Genomic DNA, 11898 nt, shown 5'->3' with positions numbered 1-11898 from the left:
ATAAAACACAAAGACTCAGGGACTGTTCCAAACAAGAGAAAGTCAAAGAAATGTGACAACCAACTTGATCCAGGGTGTTCTTTTGTCCTACAGGACATTACTGGGAAAGCTGGGAAAATCTCAATCAAGTCTGTAGTTTAGACAATAGTACCATAGCAACATTCATTTCCTGAACTGAACTGGTTACATAAGAGCGCTTTTGGAGTAAAGAGACATCATTTTCTTAACATACCAACGATTCAGGAAAAAAATATAGAGAGAAGGATAGAGCCAACGTGGTAAAATGTTAACATTTTGGGAATATGGATGAAGAGTGTACGGCAATTCTTTGTACTATTCTTACAATCCTTCTGTGAGTTTGAAATCACGTCAAAGTAAAAAGGTTTCACTGATTGTCCTGAAAAAACCTTAGGAAATCTAACATCAGAAGACCACAGTTCTCCACCACCAGCTGAGGTACAGCTGGCTCCCGGGTCTCTGGAACATTCAGAATTTTGCTAGGTAGAATCAGGGCATTACGATTATGCCTTAAAATGCCTTTATCTTGTTAGAGATTCATACTGAAATATTTACGGGTACAATTATGGGAAACCTGAGATTTGCTTGAAGATTTTCCAGCAAAAAAAAAAAAAAAAACAACCAGAAATAAGGGTGGAAGAACCACAGAGAAGAAACGAGATTGGCAAAACATGAATACTGATTGAAGCTGGGTGAAGGGAATGTGGGCTTCGGTGTGCAAGTCTCTTGATTTGTGTGTGTAGGTATGAAAAATTCTATTAAAAAGTGTTTTGTTTTTTTTTTTAAATAGAAGGGTTCTTTGATGGCAGGAAAATAACAGTCACTGAGTGTCTGTGCTTGGCTTCCCAGGAGAGAGAGAGCTGTAGGGCCTTCTGGGAAGCTTTTCAGTTGGAATGATGTATAAGCTCAAACTTTCTGACTTAACAAGCTTGGCTCTTCGGCATCACCAGGAAATGTTTACTGCTTGCTGGGCGACAGCTCAAGGGACTGGAAAGAGCGGAGGTAGCTGAGCAGGGCGGGTGTGGGAGGGGACACCTGCTAAGGCCCAGCGGGGCCCCAGAACCGCTGCCACCCGCCCTGGGCCTTCTCTGGCAAAGGGCCCTCTCCAGGCTGCCCTGCCCACAGCCTCTGCCCGCCTCCCGTCACCCAGAAACAAGTGACAAGAGCTGCTCCTCATGGGGACCCCCCCGAGGCACCCAGAAAAGCACATGCTCTTCCACAAGACAGAGAAGGGACTGCCACGCATTTCTGAGATTTTTCCTTTGAAAATGGGTCTTTTCCCCCTCAAAGCTTGTGTATCCAAAGGAATAAGCTTCAGATACCTGGAAAGAACCATTCTTTTAGAGCACTCTTCTTCTCAACAATATTACTTCAACCAGGCATGAGATAACAGATGGGAAAATCTTCTGTGAGGAGGTAGAGGCCTTTAAGAAAGGGAGAAGGGGGCTGCCCTGCTGATCCAGGTGGTTATGACTCCAACGGGTGGGGCACAGGTTTCCATCCCTGGTGGGGGGACTAAGATCTCACATGCCACAAGCCAAAAAATAGAAGGCAAAAAAGAAAAAAAGGAACAGCTCTCCATGTTGGTACCAAAGCTTATAAGGAGGAAAAGTGAAAGTGTTAGTCACTCAATCATGTCCCACTCTTTGCAACCCCATGGACTGTAGCCCACCAGGCTCCTCTGTCCATGGGGATTCTCCAGGCAACAATAGTGGAGTGGGTTGCCATGCCCTCCTCCAGGAGATCTTCCCAACCCAGAGATCAAACTCTAGTCTCCTGCTTTCAGGCAGATCCTTTACTGTCTGAGCCACCAGGGAAGCTCCACAAGGAGGAAACAGATTCTCAGCTGGGGGGGATTGATTCCTGGTATAGCAATATGTTTATCAGGTAGTAGAAAAAAAAAAAAAAAAAAGAACTGGGAAATAGATGCAGGCAGCTCCGGTGGGAGACCATCTACAGCCAAGGTGCCGTGTCGCTCACACCTGGTGTGAGCTGCCTGCTTCCTGGTGAGCTTTGGAGCAGAGAAGTCTGCCCAGCAAGGGGCCCACCGGTTGGGCTCAGGAGGGAGGGGCCTGCTTTGCTAAGTGGAGGGCACTTGGCTCACATGATCGAACTTCATCTTTCGGATAACCACCCGATGTAGGTGTTGTAGGTGCCAGCAATGTTTACCGACGAGGAATTTGCCCCAGGTTACCCTGTTAGGGATGATGCAGCCAGGGAGCGCACCCAGGGCTGACCAGTTCCAAAGACCTTGCCAGGAACGTCCCTGGTGGTCCAGCGGTTAAGACTCGGTGCTCTCAATGCAGGAGCCCGGGTTCCATCCCAGGTCAGGGAACTAGATCCCACATGTCACAACTGAGACCCAGCACAACCAAATAAATAAAAATAAATATTGTTTAAAAAAAAAAAGCAAGCGATCTCGTGCCCACCCAGTCCACTGCTCCTCCCGCCCACGGCTGCAGTGCTGGCCTGGGCATCAGGACACCTGAGTTGTATCTGCATTTTTGGTTGGTCGCACGATCTGGGCTGTTTATTCCACCTGAGAGAGTCACAGTAAAGATCAAATGATAAGGCCTGATTTCAGGACCTTGTAAAATGTTATGTTGTTCCTCTTCTTTTTAAAGAGCTAGGTGCAGAGAAGGCTTGCTGGCACTGGCTGATGGCTGACTGTTGAAATGCGTTTTACTGCTGGTTTCTTAGCGGGCGAAGTCTAGACGGGCACAGCTGTGCCAAATGGCTGTGGTGTGTTGTTTTGAATTTTGTCACTTCAGATCACTAATAACCCACTTACACGCTAAGTAGGCGCTTATTCATACACAGAGCAATTCTTATGCAAGGCTCAACCTGCCATCTGGTGCCTCCCTGAATTATGCTAATTAGAAAGCGCAGAGCTATGCAGTGGCAGAGTGGCCTGGAAAAGTCCCAACAATTGCTTAAAGGTAGAGAAAGGCATTCTGGAGCCCATGTGGAAGGCAAAGTACTAACTAGCACTTCGTAACCGAGCATGCGCTTATCCTTTGTCTAAGGGAAGAGTTTGTCTCAATTGACCAGTGTCTTTTGTTAAACAATGAAATGCCCTTCCTGCAGACTTCTCTCCTCCATCAGGGCCTTGCTCTCTCTGATTTATGGAAGATAGATAGACAGACAGCCAAGACATTCACCCAGATCTATCTGATTCCAAAGGCTTTTCTAAAGACCTAGTACCCACCCAATAGGTGGGTACTATTTATATACACCTATGGTGGGTGTGTGCAAGCACATTCAGTCATGTCTGACTCCTTGTGACCCCATGGGCTCCTCTGTCAATGGAATTTTCCAGGCAAGAATGCTGGAGGGGGTTGCCATTTCCTTCTCCAGGGGATCCAACCTGTGTCTCTTGCATCTCCTGCACTGGCAGGCAGGTTCTTTACCAGCTGACCCACCGGAAGCCCCAATATCTGAATCTATATTGGTATATTGATAACTATACCGATACTGTACAGGAGACAGGAATCAAGACCATCCCCAAGAAAAAGAAATGCAAAAAAGCAAAATGGATGTCTGAGGAGGCCTTACAAATAGCTGTGAAAATAAGGGAAGTGAAAAGCAAAGGAGAAAAGGAAAGATATACCCATTTGAATGCAGAGGTCCAAAGAATAGCAAGGAGAGATAAGAAAGCCTTCCTCAGCGATCAGTGCAAAGAAATAGAGGAAAACAACAGAATGGGAAAGACTAGAGATCTCTTCAAGAAAATTAGAGATGGGAACATTTCATGCAAAGATGGGCTCAATAAAGGACAGAAATGGTATGGACCTAACAGAAGCAGAAGATATTAAGAAGAGGTGGCAAGAATACACAGAACTGTGCAAAAATGATCTTCACAACCCAGATAATCATGATGGTGTGATCACTCACACTCACCTAGAGCCAGACATCCTGGAATGTGAAGTCAAGTGGGCCTTAGAAAGCATCACTATGAACAAAGCTAGTGGAGGTGCTGGAATTCCAGTTGAGCTATTTCAAATCCTGAAAGATGATGCTGTGAAAGTGCTGCACTCAATATGCCAGTAAATTTGGGAAACTTACCAGTGGCCACAGGACTGGAAAAGGTCAGTTTTCATTCCAAACCCAAAGAAAGGCAATGCCAAAGAATGCTCAAACTACCACACAATTGCACTCATCTCACACACTTTACTAAAGTAATGGTCAAAATTCTCTAAGCCAGGCTTCAGCAATACATGAACCATGAACTTCCAGATGTTCAAGCTGGTTTTAGAAAAGGCAGAGGAACCGGAGATCAAATTGCCAACATCCACTGGATCATCGAAAAAGCAAGAGAGTTCCAGAAAAACATCTATTTCTGCTTTATTGACTATGCCAAAGCTTTTGTGTGGATCACAATAAACTGTAGAAAATTCTTCAAGAGATGGGAATACCAGACCACCTGACCTGCCTCATGAAAAACCTGTATGCAAGTCAGGAAGCAACAGTTAGAACTGGACATGGAACAACAGACTGGTTCCAAATAGGAAAAGGAGTATGTTAAGGCTGTATATTGTCACTCTGCTTATTTAACTTATATGCAGAGTAAATCATGAGAAATACTGGGCTGGAGGAAGCACAAGCTGGAATCAAGATTGCCGGGAGAAATATCAATAACGTCAGATATGCAGATGACACCACCCTTATGGCAGAAAGTGAAGAAGAACTAAAGAGCCTCTTGATGAAAGTGAAAGAGGAGAGTGAAAAATTTGGCTTAAATCTCAACATTCAGAAAATTAAGATCATGTCATCCGGTCCCATCACTTCATGGCAAATATGTGGGGAAACAGTGGGAACAGTGGCTGAGTTTATTTTAGGGGGCTCCAAAATCATTGCAGATGGTGATTGCAGCCATGAAATTAAAAAACGCTTACTCCTGGGAAGGAAAGTTATGACCAACCTAGACAGCATATTAAAAAGCAGAGACATTACTTTGCCAACAAAGGTCCATCTAGTCAAGGCTATGGTTTTTCCAGTAGTCATGTATGGATGTGCGAGTTGGACTACAAAGAAAGCTGAGCACCAAAGAATTGATGCTTTTGAACTGTGGTGTTGGAGAAGACTCTTGAGAGTCCCTTGGACTACAAGGAGATCCAACCAGTCCATCCCAAAGGAGATCAGTCCTGGGTGTTCTTTGGAAGGAATGATGCTAAAGCTGAAACTCCAGTACTTTGGCCACCTCATGCGAAGAGTTGACTCATTGGAAAAGACTGATGCTGGGAAAGATTGAAGGCAGGAGGAGAAGGGGATGACAGAGGATGAGATGGTTGGATGGCATCACTGACTCGATGGACATGGGTTTGGGTGAACTCCGGGAGTTGGTGATGGACAGGGAGGCCTGGCATGCTGCGTTTCATGGGGTCACAAAGAGTCGGACACAACTGAACAACTAAACTGAGAACTGGAACAGATATATATATATATCTATCTATACCTATAGATCAATAAATAGATGTGAAGAGATAGAAGCCACACAGTCCATGCTTCCCAGGGTCATCCTGATTCCAAGTCTCATGCATGTGCTTACTCAATTTTGAATCCCAACTTTTTATTTGAAAAATGCACTCATCATACCTATACACCCTTTCAGGGATAGGCCGACAGATGTTACTGTGATAAAGAAGAGGAAAATACCCTTCTGATTTTCAAAGCTAGACACAGAGAAATCACAGCACTAGACTTTGGCCTTTGGTAGGAAGGCAACGTGAGTCAGCCTACACGTTGGTCTATACACTTGTTGCTGCCTCTAAACGTGTTGGCTGGTTTGGAAGTGTGAGTGCACTGGGGCAGGCCTGTGATGGGATCTCTCTGCTAAAAGTACTGCTATACCACAGTGGCATCCACAACCATACACAGTCACCAAAACAGCCTGGGTGTGATGTTAGAGGTATGTAGTAGTTCTTTCTGGACACATAAATACTAATTAGAATTCCTGTACTGGTCTGCTAGGACTGCCTCAGCAACGTACTGTAGCCGTTTTAGAGCTGTGCTCAGTTCTGGAGGTTAGAAATTCAAAATCAAGGTGTCAGTATGGCAGGTCCTAGTGAGAGCTCTCCTCCTGGCTTATCCCTCTCTACATTATGTGTGTGTGTGGTGGGAAAAGACAGAGACAGACAGACAGGCAAGAGACAGAAAACAAAGCTCTTCAGTGTCTCTTCCTATCAGGGCATTAATCCCATCATAAGGATCCCACCCTCATAACCTCATCTAAATTATCTCCCCAAAGGCCCCCTCTCCAAGTCCATCCCATGGGGGTTTGGATTTCAACATAGGAACTTGAGAGTGGACACAATTCTGTCCACAGAAGTTCTCAATTTAAAAGAGATTTTCAAAATCTTGAAAAATACCTGTTTCTTACAGCTCCACTCTCCAGATCATGAGATGACCAAACTTTCCCTGGAAAGGGCAAAGAGTCAATAGTTTCTGTTTTGCAGGTCATGTGGTCTGTGGGGTAGTACGTGTTTGAATAAGAGGGGATCTACCTGTGAGCTTTGATATTTAACATCGTAAGTGAAAGTGAAGGTTGCTCAGTGTGTCTGACTCTTTGCAACCCCGTGGACTATACAGTCCATGGAATTCTCCAGACCAGAATCCTGGAGTGGGTAGCCTTTCCCTTCTCCAGGGGATCGTCCCAACCCAGGGATTGAACCCAGGTCTCCCATATTGCAGGTGGATTCTTTACCAGCTGAACCACAAGGCAAGCCCAAGAATACTGGAGTGGGTAGCCTATCCCTTCTACATCTCTACATCTTCTCTAACATCGTAAACGCATATGTAAAAGAACTAAGAAGTCATGGTTAAAGAGATAACCCCCCCAGCCCCCGCCCCAGATCTCTTGGGCAGGTGTGCTAAACAAGAAGACGGAGAGGCAGTACCCAGGGCGGGCCTGCAGCTGTTCAGGAGCGGAGATGAATCTGGCAGCCGAATCTCCGGGCTCCCAGCCCAGGGGGCGGCCCAGAGCCCTGTAAAGAGCCCTCACCCTGGGGTCAGACTCCCGCAGGAAATCCTCGCCCCACCTGCCTCTCGACAGCCCAAGCCCCACACAAACCTCCGCCGCACCCCCGAGATCAGCTGCATGATGACAGAGGGTTCTGGGAGCCCGCCCCCCGCAACAGGCAGGACAGGGTAGGAGTTGGGTGTGGACCAGGAGGTACTGGGCCAGCTTTTCTCTAGGAAGTCTCCCTGTGAGCCCCTTTAGAAAGGGGAGTGGGTGGGGGGTCGCTCAACTGTGACCAGCAGGAAGCTGCAGGAGCCCTGCCTGCTGGCCGCCCGCGTCCTCTGTCACAGGGTCACTGCCCAGGGAGGTGGGGCACTGGCTTGGGAAGCTGTCTGGAGATGGTGCTCCCTGGAGCCCAAATTCAAGGAGCCTAAGGATCAACCGCACAGTTTACTCCCTGCACCTTATTTTCAGCCTCAGAAACAACCTTACCGAGTTCTATCAGGAAGTGCAGGTGACAAGTGACTAGGAGCTAACAGACATCTGGCTGGACTAGTTGGTGCCCCAAATTCCTCCTTCTTCCCATCACCATCGTCCCCCGAGTTCTCACTGGCACCCCTGGCCCCTGCTTGGCTCAGACAAACAGCCTGATGAATCAGAGGCAGCAGCCCCTTGGCTGGGGCGGGTCTGCTCATCATACACGTCAGCTCCCTAAACCTCAATGGGTCCCCTTCAGGCTCTGCAGACACTCCTGGCTTCTCCCAGGTGCGATGCCCAGAAGGGTTTTCTGCATCCAGGAGTTGACCAGGGACAGGAGAAGGGACGCAGATGTCAATCACATTGCTATGCGAAAATCCAGGGGAAAGGCTTCTTTTCTACTGGGTCCAGGTGCGTGAGGTTAGGGCTGGCACATTTGTTTGTTTTCTTTTTTTTGATCAGAGAATTCTTCTGAGATTCAAAGGAAGGGGAAATAAACACAGCACCTCATCTGACACAGGCACTTTACACATTCCTGTCGCATTCTAGAGCAGCCCCTTGTCCCTGCGGGTTGAGTGGCTGCCCTGGTGTGTTCCTGAGCATACCTACTGGGCTGGTTGTGCTGATGTTCAGTTCAGTCACTCAGTTGTGTCCAACTCTTTTTGACCCCATAGACTGCAGCATGCCAGGCCTCCTTGTCCATCACTAACTCCTGGAGCTTACTCAGACTCATGTCCATTGAGTCGGTGATGCCATCCAACCATCTCATCCTCTATCATCCCCTTCTTCTCCCGCCATCAATCTTTCCTAGCATCAGGGCCTTTTCAAATGAGTCAGTTCTTTCCATCAGGTGGCCAAAGTATTTGGAGTTTCAGCTTCAGCATCAGTCCTTCCTGGCCTTAATCTATAACCGTCTCAGAAAGAGGTCCCCAGGATGGTAGATCTGTTGGCTGGGCCCTCAGGGATATCGTGAAACCAGCTAGAAACCACATTCCTGCCTCCTGACCCTCTGGGGGTTGCATGGGAACAGGCCTGAAGGCCCTGAGCTCCTGCCTCACCCACATTTCCAACACACCTGCCCCAGGGTCTTAGGTGCCAGGCGACGATCGTGATGCCATGTCCACCTGCAATAATTCCTAAATGTCCCCAGCATGACCCAAAGCTATGTTGCCTGTGAGGAATGGGTAAGGGAAATTTAACTTGGACTGAAAGAAGGGTGTTATCAAAGAGGCTGGAAGTGCTGGAGGGCTTCCTCGCCTCCCTGCTGGCAAGGCCCCTAGAGCTCCGGCCAGAGAGGCCACCTGCCCCTCCTTCCTCTCCAGGCCCTGGCTCACTGTATGCTCCAAGCAGGGGAGAAGGAAGGAGAAAGGAAAGGAGGGTGGACTGGGTTGAACAGTGTCCCCATCAAAATCTAGGTCCACTGGAAAGCAAAGAAGGCCCTATTTGGACTTACCGAGAACCTTGCAGGCCTCTTGAATGAGCTTAATGGTGATGACATCATCATACACCGTGTAAGTCATGAAGGCGTCTTGCACATCTGCAGAAGCTCTGAAAGATAAATCACAGCGCCATGGAAACCCAGCAACTGGAGTTCTGCCCCAGAAATACATCCATCGACCTGGCAAGATACAGCAAGAACATTCGTGATTGTAAGGAATGGGAAGCATTGGTGTGTTTGTGTCTCAGCTCTCCAATGACACTTTCCCTGGGCCCTGGTCTGAGCCAAAAGCTCCCTTCTCGAGTAGAAGGTAGCTCCCTTCTACTCCCAGTAGATGATGTGTTTCCCCAACTTCTGTCAAGAACATTGGTCTTACCCTCTGGCCTGGGCTGCTAGATCATGACTTATGGTGAACTATCTTTACGTGCTCAGGCTCAATCACTTCAGTCATGTCCACCTCTTCGCAATCCCATGGACTGAAGCCCATGAGGCTTCTCTGTCCATGGAATTCTCCACGCAAGAATACTGGTGTGGGTTGCTATGCTCTCCACCATGGGATGTTCCCAACCGAGGGATTGAACCTGTGTCTCCTGCGTCTCCTGCATTGCAGGTGGATTCTTTACTGCTTAGCCATGGAGCAAGCCCAAGCACCTGCAAACGGCACTGTCTTGGCACGTGTTAAGAACCTAGTACATGGTAGTGAACTTGGAACTCAGTGGCCATGGTCTTCTGAAACAGGTAGAGCAGCTGCTTCAGAATCTCCCAGTTTTGCAATGTACTTGGCTGGGTTGTAGGAGTTACTGCTCGACTTTGGTTTTGTAACATCTGACCAGATCTGGTGAAGAGAGACGGAACCTGGGAGTCAGAAAGCCGACATTCTTGGCTTGGCTCTTGTGTGGATCGCTAAGGTGTAGTTAGCAATTCAGTTAACGTAGGGGGAAGGAGGCAGGTCAGGGAATGCTTCCCTGAGAAAGGGAGGTTTCATTAAAACTGAGGAATGGGTAGGCAAAGAGGAGCACTCTGGACAGAGAGTTTATGCTTTGAGGCAGCAGAGAGCATCTTGAAGACTGGGGTGAGTACAGAACATTTGAAGTTATCCCAGAACACATCACAGAATATTGGAATAGGGAGAGGTGAGAAATTTCCTAATTGTCGAATTTCCCACCCTACACAACTCAGATTCCTCTTAACAAGAAGCTCACTGCTCTGCAAGCAATACATTGTGTTCAGAGACTGCTATCTCTGATAGCAGGTTCTTTCTTAGGTTGAGCTAAGACCTACGTCTGAGCCTCATTTTGTTGAGCATCTGCTTTTGGATAGAGATTATTTCTAATCACCCCTTGTCCTACTGCGGAAACTGATGCTCAGAGAGGTCAGTGTCTCGCCGGCATCAGCCAGTTGACAAATGAAGGATCTGGGCTCTGAAGCCCACAGAGCCCTGCATTTTGTTGTTCCCTGCATATGCCTCCTGCATAGTTCTGCCCTTTGGGGAAAGGCAGACTGGGCTAGTCCCACCTCCATATCCCAAGCCTTCTGTATTTGAAGATCCTTTCTCACTTCTAAATCTTCCAGTTTTTCCTGGGCTGAACCCTCCTTTCTCTTTCTAAAACTCACCTTCCTCACTGCAAAATGGAATAACGATCCTTGTCCCACATTTCTGGCGGGAGTATGTGAAAGTGAAAGTCGCTCAGTCGTGTCCGACTCTTTGCAACCCCAGGGACTAGTCCATGGAATTCTCCAGGCCAGAATACTGGAGTGGGTAGCCTTTCCCTTCTCCAGGGGATCTTCCCAACCCAGGGATTGAACCCAGGTCTCCTGCATTGCAGGGGGATTCTTTACTAGCTGCCCACGAGGGAAGCCCCGCGGGAGTATGGATGAGGATAAAATAGGATGAGCAAAGGGAAAAGCCTGGGGGCAATGAGAAGCAGCCTCTCCTGTCGCCAGCAGGAGCTGTGACAGTACTGAGAACACAGAGGTGGTCTGGGACATGGTGGCGGTGGGCGGGAGGGGGCGGCCACTGCAGCGGGGAGGCAGGAAACCTGCCAGGCCCACCCCGACACAAACGAGCTCTGAGGGAAAATCACTTCCTCCCTCTAGGCCTCCGTTTCCTTATCTGTAAAGGTGGTGGTGGGTGTAATCAGTGTTCCTCCGCCTTCTTCTCAATCCACGCTCCTCTGCCTCATACACACACTCATCAGAGATTCTGAGACAGCCCGCGGGGCCCTGTCCCCACGGTTGCTCATCACTGAACCAGAAGCTCCCAGTCTCCCTCTGTTGGTGTATTTTCCCTCTTGGGTCCATGTCGGCACAGGGGTCGCTGAGCATCAGTGGATCCAGCTCTTCCAAGAAGCTGCATAAGGGCCCCCCAGGGCAGATGGGGGTCTGAGCCACCACCTCTCCCTTAAGTGGGGTGCTCTCTGCCGTATGGCCATCACCCTCCATCCCTGCCTGAGTCTGCCAGCCTCTTCTTTCCTGTAGGCTGAGCTCACGGTGTCAAAGGTGGATGTGGTTTGTGCATATGTTGCATGTTTGTGGAATGCCAGACATGCCCAGCCTGAGAGGGTTATTCGGAGAGTGTCAGCCTTGTTTATTGATCCCAGAATCTTGCATCTAACACCTCCCCAGAGTCAGTGCACATCAGCATACAGTCATTCGAACCGCTTTAGTGAAACAATATGTTCCCCAAGAATTAAAAAAATAACTAATCGATATCTTGCCAATGAGATGGCAAAGCCTCTGGTAAGAAGAAGAAAAGAAGAGAAAAATGGCCATCAGAAAACATGCTGATGAGATTGGGGGTTGGAAACATCAATGAAGTAAGAGGTAGATGATCCCAGCTCAAAAAAATGCCAAGCATGTAGGTGGCCACACGGACACATATTCAGGAGTTTCGACAAGTCAGTATTTACCTAAAACAGTCAGCCATTAAGTGTATGTTTCTCTTTAGTTGGTTCCACCTAGTGACACCCAAAACATCTGGGCAGGAGACTAGGGCTAGGTCACCTTT

This window comes from Bubalus bubalis, chromosome 13 (assembly GCF_019923935.1).
Source record: "Bubalus bubalis isolate 160015118507 breed Murrah chromosome 13, NDDB_SH_1, whole genome shotgun sequence".
NCBI classification, from domain to species: Eukaryota; Metazoa; Chordata; class Mammalia; order Artiodactyla; family Bovidae; genus Bubalus; species Bubalus bubalis.
The sequence above is the reverse complement of the archived record's forward strand: the minus strand, read 5'-3'. Positions refer to the sequence as shown.